The 15,499-nt window shown below is 44.3% G+C and overlaps 2 protein-coding genes across 2 annotated transcripts in view; both read left to right on the top strand.

The window, feature by feature from the left end:
• Nucleotides 1–375, top strand: part of LOC124040401 (ras-related protein Rab-40B-like) — a 62,379-nt gene extending 62,004 nt beyond the window's left edge. The window contains exon 7 of the mRNA XM_046357560.1: nucleotides 1–375. This exon is cut by the window's left edge and continues 1,310 nt beyond it. The gene's annotated coding sequence lies outside the window, so the exon portion shown is untranslated.
• Nucleotides 376–7,671: 7,296 nt separating this feature from the next.
• LOC124040400 (caskin-2-like) overlaps nucleotides 7,672–15,499 on the top strand; it is a 110,514-nt gene continuing 102,686 nt past the window's right edge. The window contains 1 exon segment of the mRNA XM_046357559.1: nucleotides 7,672–7,984. The gene's annotated coding sequence lies outside the window, so the exon portion shown is untranslated.

Here is a 15,499-nt window from a genome sequence, read left to right as displayed (position 1 = left end):
TATGACAAAACATTTATTTTTACTGTTCTAATTACATTGGTAAGCAGTTTATATTAGCAGTAAGGCACCTCCTGGGGTTTGTGGCATATGGCCAATATACCACTGATAAGGGTTGTGTCCAGACACTCCGCGTTGTCGTGCTTAAGAACTGCCCTTAGGTATATTGGTCATATAACACACCTCCACGGGCCTTATTGCTTAAATATACCACAACTTTCAGCCAATCAGCATTCAGGGCTGGAACCAGCCAGTTTATAATTTCAGATAGATAGTGACAACACCAAAGACACAGCAGACGTAGTGAGGACGTCACTGAATGAACAAGCTGTTTTGTACAGTAAATATTACCACTACAATAAATTTCACAAACAGGAACTGTCTTTTTTGCTAAGATAACAATTGATTGGATTTATACAGCGTTTTTCCACAAGCTCAAAGCGCTGTACAGTGGGGTGGAAAAGATGGGTGACTGGGTAGATGGACGTCACCAGGGATACAACGCTGCAGTCAGAGAGAAAACAGATCTCATATCTATTGAGGTAAAGGTGTGTGTGTGTGTGTGTGTGTGTGTGTGTGTGTGTGTGTGTGTGTGTGTGTGTGTGTGTGTGTGTGTGTGTGTGTGTGTGTGTGTGTGTGTGTGTGTGTGTGTGTGTGTGTGTGTGTGTGTGTGTGTGTGTGTGTGTGTGTGTGTGTAAGGATAAACCTATTGAAACACATGATGAAAGTAAGTATAAAACATTTTGGGGGGTATGACTTCACTAGACATGGAAAATAGGAACCAAACACTCTTAACTTGGACACACAACTGGAAGGGAACGGAAGAATTGCTTGACGGGATTTAAATACAAAAGAAAGGTGTGTAGAAACTGTAGTGTAACTGTCTTTACACTGTAACTGTTTCTAAATGAAGTGTCACAGGCTCAGCCATGGAGCCATGGAACAAGAACTGTAACTTCATTGGAAAAACACACAGCTTTTCAAATCCATCAGAAAAGCAGAGAAATGTACCCTTGGAAAGCTTTCCTGATAGTTTTAGTCTTGTCTGCACGCTGTCTCTGGTTATGTGTCCTTCAATGAGAGTGTCAACAAGAGGATCAGTATTTGGTAAGTCCTCATAGCAAAGAGTCCACACTGAAGATGTGTTAACCCCTGTATAAACCCCAGGCTAACACGATGCTATTATCAGGTTCTGATAAGCTCTTACTGTAGTTTACTATAACAGTATGTGTAGCTTTTTACTGATAATGGCAGAGACTTTTAAATGAAAAAAAAAATGTGTTGTATTTCAATGCTTATCTAGACCACCTGGGGGGCAACCTGACAGCCCTAGAGGTGTTGGAAGGGTGACCCCCCCCCCTGACAGTCATGCCTCTCCTCCATAAGAGGAACTTCAAAAGACTGGGGCTCCTGTATCTCCTGGACCAGAAACACTGTGAGTTACCCCAGCAACTGTGTCAATCTGCGTAACATAATAAAATAATTATTTAAGAAATCAGTTTAAACTAGAGATATCTGGGGTTTTTTGCATGGGCTGCGACTCAATCCACCACATCCTCCTATGTCGGCCATCTGTGGTGGAAGGTGGCTGAGCTACAGTGGTGTTTGTCAGACCTCACGAAAACCTCTAGCATCTGAACGGTTTGGCCTAAAAACTATTATGGAGAGGGGAGACTCTTACGAACACGATGGTGCTCTCCGTTTCGCTCTACGACCCCAACGAATGTCAAGGGACTCGTCTGAAGTCGGTAAGTCGGATGCGCCAACTTCTGTCTGTAGCTTCCGAACATGGTGGTTTTGCTCTACATCGGCCACAAGTGTCACACAGGACTCATCTGAAGGTAACCCACACAAATGAATAGAAGTATGGAGGTAGTTTTGTGCCATCACAAATAAGGGGATAAATACAATGAACAAAAATATAAACTCAACATGCAAAAATGTCTACGATTTTACTGAGTTACAGTTTATATAAGGAAATACATTCATTAAGCGTTAATCTATTGATTTCACATGCCTGGGAGTAGAGATATGCATCTGCTGGTCACAGATACCTTTACAAATGGTGGATCAGAAAACAACTAGTATCTGGTGCGACCACCATTTTCCTCATGTAGTGTGACACATCTCCTTCGCATAGAGTTGATTAGGCTGTTGATTGTTTCCTGTGGAATGTTGTCCCACTCCTCTTCAATGGCTGTGCGAAGTTGCTGGATATTGGCGGAAACTGGAACACGCTGTCGTACACATCCATCCAGAGCATCCCACACATGCTCAATGGCTGGCATATCTGGTGAGTATACATGCCACGGAAGAATTGGGACATTTTCAGCTTCCAAAAATTGTGCACAGATCCTTGCGACATGGGGCTGTGCATTATCATGCTGAAACATGAGGTGAATGAATGGCGCAACAATGGGCCACAGGATCTCGTCACGGTATCTCTGTACATTCAATTGATCCATTGATGAAATGCAATTGTGTTTGTTGTCTGTAGCTTATGCCTGCCCATACTATAACCCCACTGCCACCATGGGGCACTCTGTTCACAACGTTAACATCAGCAAACTGCTTGATCACACAACGCCACACACGCTGTCTTTCATCTGCCAAGAACAGTTGAAACCGGGATTCATCCATGAAGAGGACACTTCTCCAGTGTGCCAGTGGCCATCGAAGGTGAGCCTTTGCCCACTGAAGTCTGCTACAAAGATGAACTGCTGTCAGGTCAAGACCCTGGTGAGGATGACGAGCTGAGCTTTCCTGGGACAGTTTCTGACAGTTTGTGCAGAAATTCTTCAGTTGTATAAACCCACAGTTTCATCAGCTGTCTGGGTGACTTGTCTCAGACGATCCTGGAGGTGAAGAAGCCAGATGTGGAGGTCCTGACCTGGCATGGTTACACATGGTCAGCGGTTTTGAGGCCAGTTAGACGTACTGCCAAATTCTCAAAAACGACGTTGGAGACTGCTTATGGTAGATAAATTAACATTACATTCTCTGGCAACAGATCTGGTGGACATATTTGTAGTCAGCATGCTAATTGCACGCTCCCTCAAACCTTGAGACATCTGTGGCATTGTGTTGTGTGACAAAATTGCACATTTTAAAGTGGCTTTTTATTGCCCCAGCATAAGGTGAACCTATGTGATGATCATGCTGTTTAATCAACTTCTTGATATGCCACACCTGTCAGGTGGATGGATTATCTCACAAAGGAGAAATGCTCACTAACAGGGATGGTAACAAATTTGTGCACAACATTTGAGAGAAATAAGCTTTCTGTGCATTTAGAAATGTTCTGTGATATTTTTTTTCAGCTCATGAAACATGGGACCAACACTTTACATGTTGCATTTATATTTTTGTTCAGTATATGTGTAAAATATATATACAGTGGGGCAAAAAAGTATTTAGTTAGCCATCAATTGTGCAAGAGGCCTGTAATGTTCATCATAGGTACACTTCAACTATGACAGACAAAATGAGGAAAAAAATCCAGAAAATCACATTGTAGGACTTTTAATGAATTTATTTCCAAATTATGGTGGAAAATAAGTATTTGCTGTGCTGTGGTGGACAATGGAGAAATACTCAACAGCTCTGGGATGGGGAACGTTATAGCTGCATGTGACTCTGTGTTTAGGTGAGGTGTGCTCACACAAAGATTGTACTTTGAGTAGGATTGTTGAACTTTGTGATCTTGTGAGGGGCATTTCTCATAAAGCTGATGTAAATGTCAAATGGTTTTAATCTGGTTAGGCCCTTGAAACTAATTCAGGATCAGCTCTCAGCTCCCAGGTCTGACAATACCCATCAGTTAGCTAAACAATAATCTGACCCTGAACCAGTTGGTAACTAAAAACATCAACCTTTAGACCTGTTGGCAACTAAACATATATGTATCTCCTTTAGGATGACTGGGGCTGTCACTGCTGGTTTGAACACGACGTTGGAAACAGAACATCTGTCTACGTCCACACATCCTTCTCCATCGTCACTGGGCAGTCTGAAGAAACAAGGCTTCAGACAGCTACCCCACAACAAGATGTGTAACAATGGCTGTCTACCAAACAGCACCCTATTCCCTATACAGTCCACTACTTTTAACCAGGGCCCATAGGGGATATTTAGGGGACAGGGTGTCATTTGGGACGCACAGTGCTTGACTTGGACTGAAACCGGAGTCTGTACTTATTTTGGGTGCCAGTACTGTTTTATATTTAGGTGCAAGGAGCACCACAATACTTCTGAGCTAATATTCTATGAGGAACAGGAACCCAACTCAAGCGCTGGACATAGACAGTGACAACAGCAGTAAATCTTCTGAATCATCCAGTGATTTTTACATGAGGATACCCCCTCGGCTACACAAGAGATCATTTATGTCAATGGGACATAATGGTTTAGTTAAAGGTTAGATAAGAGAACAAAAATCACTTCACCCTTTAACATGGAATCCTCATTCCATCTTTTTTATCTGTGTGTTCTGATCCCAGAAGGCTCAATATACTGCAACTTCCTAGAGTCACTGATGAAGAATATCAGCAGAGACATTTAATGGACGGATGTAATAACTATTATTATCAACACATTTGTTTTGATATGATTTCTGAGCATTTCTAAAAGCGTTTGACATTTCATGGGGTATCGTGTTTACTGATTCTGTTCCAGGCTGAGATCATATTATGGCGGCCATTTTAACAAGAGCAGCTACTACTTTCTCCGCCCTGACTTCCTCAGATACATCTGGAGCAGGTAGGACCGACTCTTGAGGGCCCTTCAAAGGTTAACTTGACTCCAGGGTCAACATGACACAAATGTAGTGTCGGAGGTAACTCCTGACAGGTTTCTGAGGCCCTGGAGGCTGAAGACAACCCTAGAGCCATACAGTGTACACTACTGGTCAAAGGTTTTAGAACACCTACTCATTTAAGGGTTTTTCTTTATTTTTACTATATTCTACATTGTAGAATAACAGTGAAGACATTAAAACTATGAAATAGCACATATGGAATAATGTAGTAACCAAAAAAGTGTTAAACAAATCTAAATGTATTTTGTATTTGAGATTCTTCAACTAGCCATCCTTTGCCTTGATGGCAGCTTTGCACACTCTCGGCATTCTCTTAACCAGCTTCACCTGGAATGCTTTTACAACAGTCTTGAAGGAGTTCCCACTTATGCTGAGCACTTGTTGGCTACTTTTCCTTCACTCTGCGGTCCAACTCATCCTCAACCATCTCAATTGGGTTGAGGTCGGGTGATTGTGGAGGCCAGGTCATCTGATGCAGCACCCCATCACTCTCCTTCTTGGTAAAATAGCCCCTACATAACCTGGAGGTGTGTTGGGTCATTGTCCTGTTGAAAAACAAATGATAATCCCACTAAGCCCAAACCAGATGCGATGGTGTATCACTGCAGAATGCCTTGAATTCAAGTGTGCCTTGAATTCCAAATAAATTCCAGACAGTGTCACCAGCAAAGCATTGCATTGTGTGCCACCCCCCAACACCTCTTTTTACATTGCTGCTACTCTCTGTTTATCATATATGCATAGTCACTTTAACTATACATTCATGTACATACTACCTCAATTGGGCCGACCAACCAGTGCTCCCGCACATTGGCTAACCGGGATATCTGCATTGTGTCCCACCCACCATCCGCCAACCCCTCTTTTACGCTACTGCTTCTCTCTGTTCATCATGTATGCATAGTCACTTTAATCATATCTACATGTATGTACATACTACCTCAATCAGCCTGACTAACCGGTGTCTGTATGTAGCCTTGCTACTTTTATAGCCTCGCTACTGTATATAGCCTGTCTCTTTACTGTTGTTTTATTTCTTTACTTACACATTGTTCACCTAATACCTGTTTTGCACTTCACTGTAAGGTCTACTACACCTGTTGTATTCGGCGCATGTGACAAATACACTTTGAATTGATTTGAAATAAGGCTATCTTCTGTATACCCCCCTACCTTGTCACAACACAACTGATCAAACGCATTAAGAAGGAAAGAAATTCCACAAATGAACTTTTAAGAAGGCACACCTGTTAATTGAAATACATTCCAGGTGACTACCTCATAAAGCTGGTTGAGAGAATGACAAGAATGTGTAAAGCTGTCATCAAGGCAAAGGGTGGCTATTTGAAGAATGTGAAATCTAAAATATATTTTGATTTGCTGAACACTTTTTTGTTTACTACATGATTCCACATGTGTTATTTCATAGTGTTAATGTCTTCGCCATTATTTTACAATATAGAAAATAGTAAAAATCAAGAAATACCCTTGAATGAGTAGGTGTATATACTTTTGACTATAGTGTATGTATGTATAGTGTATGTATGTATAGTGTATGTATGTATATATATATATATATGCAATTTTTTCAGTCAGATAAACACTCCAAAACAGCCTACCTGACTGTTTGTAGGCGTCCGCATGGTCCTAAAGCACACTGTTGCCTGTTTTGTATCACATTCCAATGATTAAACTGGGGGGGACAAAAAGGATATTTCAGAATGTGGGTGGGGACATGTCCACCCGGTACCCAGTGAAAACTACTCACTGAAGATGCATTGTGTGGTTCTCATGAAGTGTCAGTTCACAATATGAAATGATCTTCTTGTCTTTTCTCTCAGGCAGGTGCATATGGCTTCAGCACCTTGGACTACAAGTACTCAAACTACTACTACGACAAACAGCACTCACCAATTGTATTTGTCGTCAATCATGGTTATATAAAGGAGATGAAAACATGGAAGAAGTTCCATGACAACATTTTTTATCAAACTATACATTGGAAAGGGAATATCATCCTTAGACTTTTATCATTCACTGTACATTTTTAATCACTTCATTTTCATTGTACATAGATGTAACAGCAAAAACCCAATGTATCCTCAGATGACTCAAAACTCAAAGAAATTTCAGTGTTGAATGCACTGTGAGTTGTTCAAAAAGAGTGCAATGAGCCAAGGAGATAGGAAGCATTGTAACACTCACTCCCACTCATGTTTGAGTTTGCAACCTAGACAGAACATTCTTTGAGTGATGCAAGATTGTGTTAAAATTGCAAATAATCGTTAACATTTTTAAATTCTTGAATTAATCTGTTTCTGGTAGTTTATTCGCTCTGTAAGAGAAGCTATGCATGATTCATTGTTTAAACAAGACTAAAATACATGTCTTTCATTGTCGTACTTTTGAAAGCACACTGCAGCGGTCCATTTGATTTGAGTGCAACGGGTGTGTTACTTCCGATACCCCGTCTTACCAGCAGGTGTCACAAAAACCTAACAACTTCGAACTGTGGACCGTTTTATTGATGTTACCTCAACCACATACACAAACTCCCTTCAAAATCCTATCAGAACAATTTAATGCCACTTGGATTGCGCTGCTTTTGAATATTTCTACATGGTAAACCCGACCTAAAACCATGTCTTGTCTAGTATGGACATCTCCAATAAATTATAACTTTAGCCTAACTACTGATACAGAGTCAGCTATTTGTTCACTCCCCTAATGATTAAGAATAGTATGGGAGCATGGTCATCTGATCCTGGATCTGTGTTTTAATTCGCGACGAAGTTCTCCAGAGTTTTGATGCGTATGGAGGCGGAGCCGCGCGCTTTGCTCTTGGTCGCAGAGGGATTTGGAGAAAGATATGTCCTCCTAGCGCAGGGACAAGTCCGGCGACTTATCCTTCAGGAATGGTCTGTCTGGCGAGGATGACAGGATTTTATTTACTGGAAGCGAAGTAAGATTTAACTGAATAATGTCAGTTTGACTTTCAATAATTTGTCTAAACGTTTTCTGGATTATGTGTTGCCAGTAGCAGCATAACTTCTTCATACAGGCAGATTCCATTGAGTCTACAAGCACCTGACTCGCTGAGCACTACACCCTGGCTTCAACCCTTCACCAGTCCAAGGTCAAGGACCGGATAACATCTGTCAACATTTTCTGGTGAGTTAGTATTTCCCTCTTCGATCGTTTATTATTGCGTGGTCTTGCAAGACCACAAATCAAAAAGCACTTGATTGGGTGAAACGTCCGGGGGATCCGGGGGAGAGATTGGAAAGCCACTGATCTGTTTGTGTTTCAAGGTAGATGGGTACACCTGCTTGTCAATAGTAGCCTATATAGCTGGCTATATTAGGTTTGTTTTAAGGCCAGTTTATCCCCCTAACTACAGGGACGCAATCTAGCTAGCAGCACTGTGTTGAGTTACAAATGTTTCTACATGTGCCTCCCTCATGGACACCTGCTGATTAAACTATGATGTGACGTTGTGACACCGTCTAAACCAGGGTTTCTTAAACTCCCGTTTTGTTTTTTTGTCCTAACACTACACAGCTGATTCAAATGACCAACTCATCATCAAGCTTTGATGATTTGAATCAGCTGTGTAGTGCTAGGACAAAAAAACAAAACGGGGAGGGGTCGAGTTTGGGAAACTGTGTGTATTGGGCTTGGTGTCAATCAATATGACAGTCATTGCACAAATGGCATTAAGCTACAACTAGCTGGTCGGGCACTATATCTCTGTGCTAGAGGTGTCAATACAGACCCTGGTTTGATTCCAGGCTGTATCACAACCGGCCGTGATAGGGAGACCCATAGGGCAGTGCACAATTGACCCAGAGTCGTTAGTGGTTGGCCGGGGTAGGCTGTCATCGTAAATAAGAATTTGTTCTTAACTGACTTGCCTAGTTAAAAAGTAATGAGATCATATAGCCTAACTTCTGAATGGAGTTAACATGGTTTCATGACTGCTTCCTTACATGATGCCATCTGCCTTCACTTAAGTGTAGCCTAAATAGCATGATATTATCATCAAAGCTGATGTGATCTGATGTGCACAATAACCTATCACAGTGTTGTATAGGCTAGATGTAGTTAGCCCCACAACCTGATGCTGAACAGAAGCCCTGCTGTAGACAGACACCAATAACAGCTCCTCCTCCTAACACCTTGTTGTGCCAGACATCATTATGTCCCAGCACAAGCGTCCAGAAGAATGGGGGAAAAAATGTAATTGAATGGGATAGAGTAAAATAGAAAGAAAATATTATTGTCCTTGTGAAGGAAAATGATTTGCCAAGTCTATAGCACAGGAGACAAACAAAAAGTACCCCATTCAGTTGTCATGACAGATTTTCTTTTGTCGTTAAACAAATGAAAACGTATTTGTCACGTGCCAAATACAACCTTACAGTGAAATGCTTACTTACAATCCCTTAACCAACAGTGCTTTAATACGTTTAAAAAATAAAAATAAGTGTTAAGTAAAAAATTGAAAATAAAGTAACAAATAATTGTACAGCAACAGTAAAATAATAAGTCAGACTATATACAGGGGGTACCGGTACTGAGTCAATGTGGAGGCTATATACAGGGGGTACCAGTACAGAGTCAATGTGGAGGCTATATACAGGGGGTACCGGTACTGAGTCAATGTGGAGGCTATATACAGGGGGTACCGGTACTGAGTCAATGTGGAGGCTATATACAGGGGTACCGGTACAGAGTCAATGTGGAGACTATATACAGGGGGTACCAGTACAGAGTCAATGTGGAGGCTATATACAGGGGGTACCGGTACTGAGTCAATGTGGAGGCTATATACAGGGGGTACCAGTACAGAGTCAATGTGGAGACTATATACAGGGGGTACCGGTACTGAGTCAATGTGGAGGCTATATACAGGGGGTACCGGTACTGAGTCAATGTGGAGGATATATACAGGGGGTACTGGTACAGAGTCAATGTGGAGGATATATACAGGGGGTACTGGTACAGAGTCAATGTGGAGGATATATACAGGGGGTACTGGTACAGAGTCAATGTGGAGGCTATATACAGGGGGTACCAGTACAGAGTCAATGTGGAGGCTATATACAGGGAATACCAGTACAGAGTCAATGTGGAGGCTATATACAGGGGGTACCAGTACAGAGTCAATGTGGAGGTTATATACAGGGAATACCAGTACAGAGTCAATGTGGAGGCTATATACAGGGAATACCAGTACAGAGTCAATGTGGAGGCTATATACAGGGGGTACCAGTACAGAGTCAATGTGGAGGCTATATACAGGGAATACCAGTACAGAGTCAATGTGGAGGCTATATACAGGGGGTACCGGTACAGAGTCAATGTGGAGGCTATATACAGGGGGTACCGGTACAGAGTCAATGTGGAGGCTATATACAGGGGGTACCGGTACTGAGTCAATGTGGAGGCTATATACAGGGGTACCGGTACAGAGTCAATGTGGAGACTATATACAGGGGGTACCGGTACAGAGTCAATGTGGAGGCTATATACAGGGGGTACCAGTACAGAGTCAATGTGGAGGCTATATACAGGGGGTACCGGTACAGAGTCAATGTGGAGACTATATACAGGGGGTACCAGTACAGAGTCAATGTGGAGGCTATATACAGGGGGTACCGGTACAGAGTCAATGTGGAGGCTATATACAGGGGGTACCGGTACTGAGTCAATGTGGAGGCTATATACAGGGGGTACCGGTACAGAGTCAATGTGGAGACTATATACAGGGGGTACCGGTACAGAGTCAATGTGGAGGCTATATACAGGGGGTACCAGTACAGAGTCAATGTGGAGGCTATATACAGGGGGTACCGGTACAGAGTCAATGTGGAGGCTATATACAGGGGTACCAGTACAGAGTCAATGTGGAGGCTATATACAGGGGGTACCAGTACAGAGTCAATGTGGAGGCTATATACAGGGGGTACCGGTACAGAGTCAATGTGGAGACTATATACAGGGGGTACCGGTACAGAGTCAATGTGGAGGATATATACAGGGGGTACTGGTACAGAGTCAATGTGGAGACTATATACAGGGGGTACCGGTACAGAGTCAATGTGGAGGATATATACAGGGGGTACCGGTACAGAGTCAATGTGGAGGCTATATACAGGGGGTACTGGTACAGAGCCAATGTGGAGGCTATATACAGGGGGTACCGGTACGGAGTCAATGTGGAGGCTATATACAGGGGGTACCGGTACTGAGTCAATGTGGAGGCTATATACAGGGGGTACTGGTACAGAGTCAATGTGGAGGCTATATACAGGGGGTACCGGTACTGAGTCAATGTGGAGGCTATATACAGGGGGTACCGGTACTGAGTCAATGTGGAGGCTATATACAGGGGGTACCGGTACTGAGTCAATGTGGAGGCTATATACAGGGGGTACCGGTACTGAGTCAATGTGGAGGCTATATACAGGGGGTACCGGTACTGAGTCAATGTGGAGGCTATATACAGGGGTTACTGGTACAGAGTCAATGTGGAGGCTATATACAGGGGGTACCGGTACTGAGTCAATGTGGAGGCTATATACAGGGGTACCGGTACTGAGTCAATGTGGAGGCTATATACAGGGGTACCGGTACTGAGTCAATGTGGAGGCTATATACAGGGGGTACCGGTACTGAGTCAATGTGGAGGCTATATACAGGGGTTACTGGTACTGAGTCAATGTGGAGGCTATATACAGGGGTACCGGTACTGAGTCAATGTGGAGGCTATATACAGGGGGTACCGGTACTGAGTCAATGTGGAGGCTATATACAGGGGTACCGGTACTGAGTCAATGTGGAGGCTATATACAGGGGTACTGGTACAGAGTCAATGTGGAGGCTATATACAGGGGGTACCGGTACTGAGTCAATGTGGAGGCTATATACAGGGGGTACCGGTACTGAGTCAATGTGGAGGCTATATACAGGGGGTACCGGTACTGAGTCAATGTGGAGGCTATATACAGGGGGTACTGGTACAGAGTCAATGTGGAGGCTATATACAGGGGGTACTGGTACAGAGTCAATGTGGAGGCTATATACAGGGGGTACCAGTACTGAGTCAATGTGGAGGCTATATACAGGGGGTACCAGTACAGAGTCAATGTGGAGGCTATATACAGGGGGTACCAGTACAGAGTCAATTGACCAGTACAATTGACCACATTGACCAGTACAGAGTCAATGTGGAGGCTATATACAGGGGGTACCGGTACAGAGTCAATGTGGAGGCTATATACAGGGGGTACCGGTACAGAGTCAATGTGGAGGCTATATACAGGGGGTACCGGTACAGAGTCAATGTGGAAGCTATATACAGGGGGTACCGGTACAGAGTCAATGTGGAGGCTATATACAGGGGGTACCGGTACAGAGTCAATGTGGAGGCTATATACAGGGGGTACCGGTACAGAGTCAATGTGGAGGCTATATACAGGGGGTACCGGTACAGAGTCAATGTGGAGGCTATATACAGGGGGTACTGGTACAGAGTCAATGTGGAGGCTATATACAGGGGGTACCGGTACAGAGTCAATGTGGAGGCTATATACAGGGGGTACTGGTACAGAGTCAATGTGGAGGCTATATACAGGGGTACTGGTACAGAGTCTATGTGGAGGCTATATACAGGGGTACCGGTACAGAGTCAATGTGGAGGCTATATACAGGGGGTACCGGTACAGAGTCAATGTGGAGGCTATATACAGGGGGTACTGGTACAGAGTCAATGTGGAGACTATATACAGGGGGTACTGGTACTGAGTCAATGTGGAGGCTATATACAGGGGGTACTGGTACAGAGTCAATGTGGAGGCTATATACAGGGGGTACCGGTACAGAGTCAATGTGGAGGCTATATACAGGGGGTACCGGTACAGAGTCAATGTGGAGGGTATATACAGGGGGTACCTGTACTGAGTCAATGTGGAGACTATATACAGGGGGTACCGGTACAGAGTCAATGTGGAGACTATATACAGGGGTACCGGTACAGAGTCAATGTGGAGGCTATATACAGGGGGTACCGGTACAGAGTCAATGTGGAGGCTATATACAGGGGGTACCGTTACAGAGTCAATGTGGAGGCTATATACAGGGGTACCGGTACAGAGTCAATGTGGAGGCTATATACAGGGGGTACCGGTACAGAGTCAATGTGGAGGCTATATACAGGGGGTACCGGTACAGAGTCAATGTGGAGGCTATATACAGGGGGTACCGGTACAGAGTCAATGTGGAGGCTATATACAGGGGGTACCGGTACAGAGTCAATGTGGAGGCTATATACAGGGGTACCGGTACAGAGTCAATGTGGAGGCTATATACAGGGGGTACCGGTACAGAGTCAATGTGGAAGCTATATACAGGGGTACCGGTACAGAGTCAATGTGGAGGCTATATACAGGGGGTACCGGTACAGAGTCAATGTGGAGGCTATATACAGGGGTACCGGTACAGAGTCAATGTGGAGGCTATATACAGGGGGTACCGGTACAGAGTCAATGTGGAGGCTATATACAGGGGTACTGGTACAGAGTCAATGTGGAGACTATATACAGGGGTACTGGTACTGAGTCAATGTGGAGGCTATATACAGGGGTACTGGTACAGAGTCAATGTGGAGGCTATATACAGGGGGTACCGGTACAGAGTCAATGTGGAGGCTATATACAGGGGGTACCGGTACAGAGTCAATGTGGAGGGTATATACAGGGGTACCTGTACTGAGTCAATGTGGAGACTATATACAGGGGTACCGGTACAGAGTCAATGTGGAGGCTATATACAGGGGTACCGGTACAGAGTCAATGTGGAGGCTATATACAGGGGTACCGGTACAGAGTCAATGTGGAGGCTATATACAGGGGGTACCGGTACAGAGTCAATGTGGAGGCTATATACAGGGGGTACCGGTACAGAGTCAATGTGGAGGCTATATACAGGGGGTACCGGTACAGAGTCAATGTGGAGGCTATATACAGGGGTACTGGTACAGAGTCAATGTGGAGGCTATATACAGGGGGTACCGGTACAGAGTCAATGTGGAGGCTATATACAGGGGGTACCGGTACAGAGTCAATGTGGAGGCTATATACAGGGGTACTGGTACAGAGTCAATGTGGAGACTATATACAGGGGTACTGGTACTGAGTCAATGTGGAGGCTATATACAGGGGTACCGGTACAGAGTCAATGTGGAGGCTATATACAGGGGGTACCGGTACAGAGTCAATGTGGAGGCTATATACAGGGGGTACCGGTACAGAGTCAATGTGGAGGGTATATACAGGGGGTACCAGTACTGAGTCAATGTGGAGACTATATACAGGGGGTACCGGTACAGAGTCAATGTGGAGACTATATACAGGGGGTACCGGTACAGAGTCAATGTGGAGGCTATATACAGGGGGTACCGGTACAGAGTCAATGTGGAGGCTATATACAGGGGTACCGGTACAGAGTCAATGTGGAGGCTATATACAGGGGGTACCGGTACAGAGTCAATGTGGAGGCTATATACAGGGGTACCGGTACAGAGTCAATGTGGAGGCTATATACAGGGGGTACCGGTACAGAGTCAATGTGGAGGCTATATACAGGGGTACCGGTACAGAGTCAATGTGGAGGCTATATACAGGGGGTACCGGTACAGAGTCAATGTGGAGGCTATATACAGGGGGTACCGGTACAGAGTCAATGTGGAGGCTATATACAGGGGGTACCGGTACAGAGTCAATGTGGAGGCTATATACAGGGGGTACCGGTACAGAGTCAATGTGGAGGCTATATACAGGGGTACCAGTACAGAGTCAATGTGGAGACTATATACAGGGGTACCGGTACAGAGTCAATGTGGAGGCTATATACAGGGGGTACCGGTACTGAGTCAATGTGGAGGCTATATACAGGGGGTACTGGTACAGAGTCAATGTGGAGGCTATATACAGGGGGTACCGGTACTGAGTCAATGTGGAGGCTATATACAGGGGGTACTGGTACAGAGTCAATGTGGAGGCTATATACAGGGGCTACTGGTACAGAGTCAATGTGGAGGCTATATACAGGGGGTACCGGTACTGAGTCAATGTGGAGGCTATATACAGGGGGTACCGGTACTGAGTCAATGTGGAGGCTATATACAGGGGGTACCGGTACAGAGTCAATGTGGAGGCTATATACAGGGGGTACCGGTACAGAGGCAATGTGGAGGCTATATACAGGGGGTACTGGTACAGAGTCAATGTGGAGGCTATATACAGGGGATACTGGTACAGAGTCAATGTGGAGGCTATATACATGGAATAACACTTTTTTTTAAACACTTTTTTGGTTACTACATGTTTCCATATGTGTTATTTCATAGTTTTAATGTCTTCAGATGAACCAGATGGGATGGCGTATCGCTGCAGAATGATGTGGTAGCCATGCTGGTTAAGTATGCCTTGAATTCTAAATAAATCAGTGTCACCAGCAAAGCACCCCCACAACATCACACCTCCTCCTCCATGCTTCATGGTCGGAACCACATGCGGAGATCATATATTCACCTAGTCTAAGTCTCACAGAGACACGGCGGTTGGAACCAAAAAAAAACATATTTGGACTCATCAGACCAAAGGACAGCTTTCCACCGGTCGA

This window comes from Oncorhynchus gorbuscha, linkage group LG07 (genome assembly GCF_021184085.1).
Source record: "Oncorhynchus gorbuscha isolate QuinsamMale2020 ecotype Even-year linkage group LG07, OgorEven_v1.0, whole genome shotgun sequence".
NCBI classification, from domain to species: Eukaryota; Metazoa; Chordata; class Actinopteri; order Salmoniformes; family Salmonidae; genus Oncorhynchus; species Oncorhynchus gorbuscha.
The sequence above is the reverse complement of the archived record's forward strand: the minus strand, read 5'-3'. Positions and strand labels throughout refer to the sequence as shown.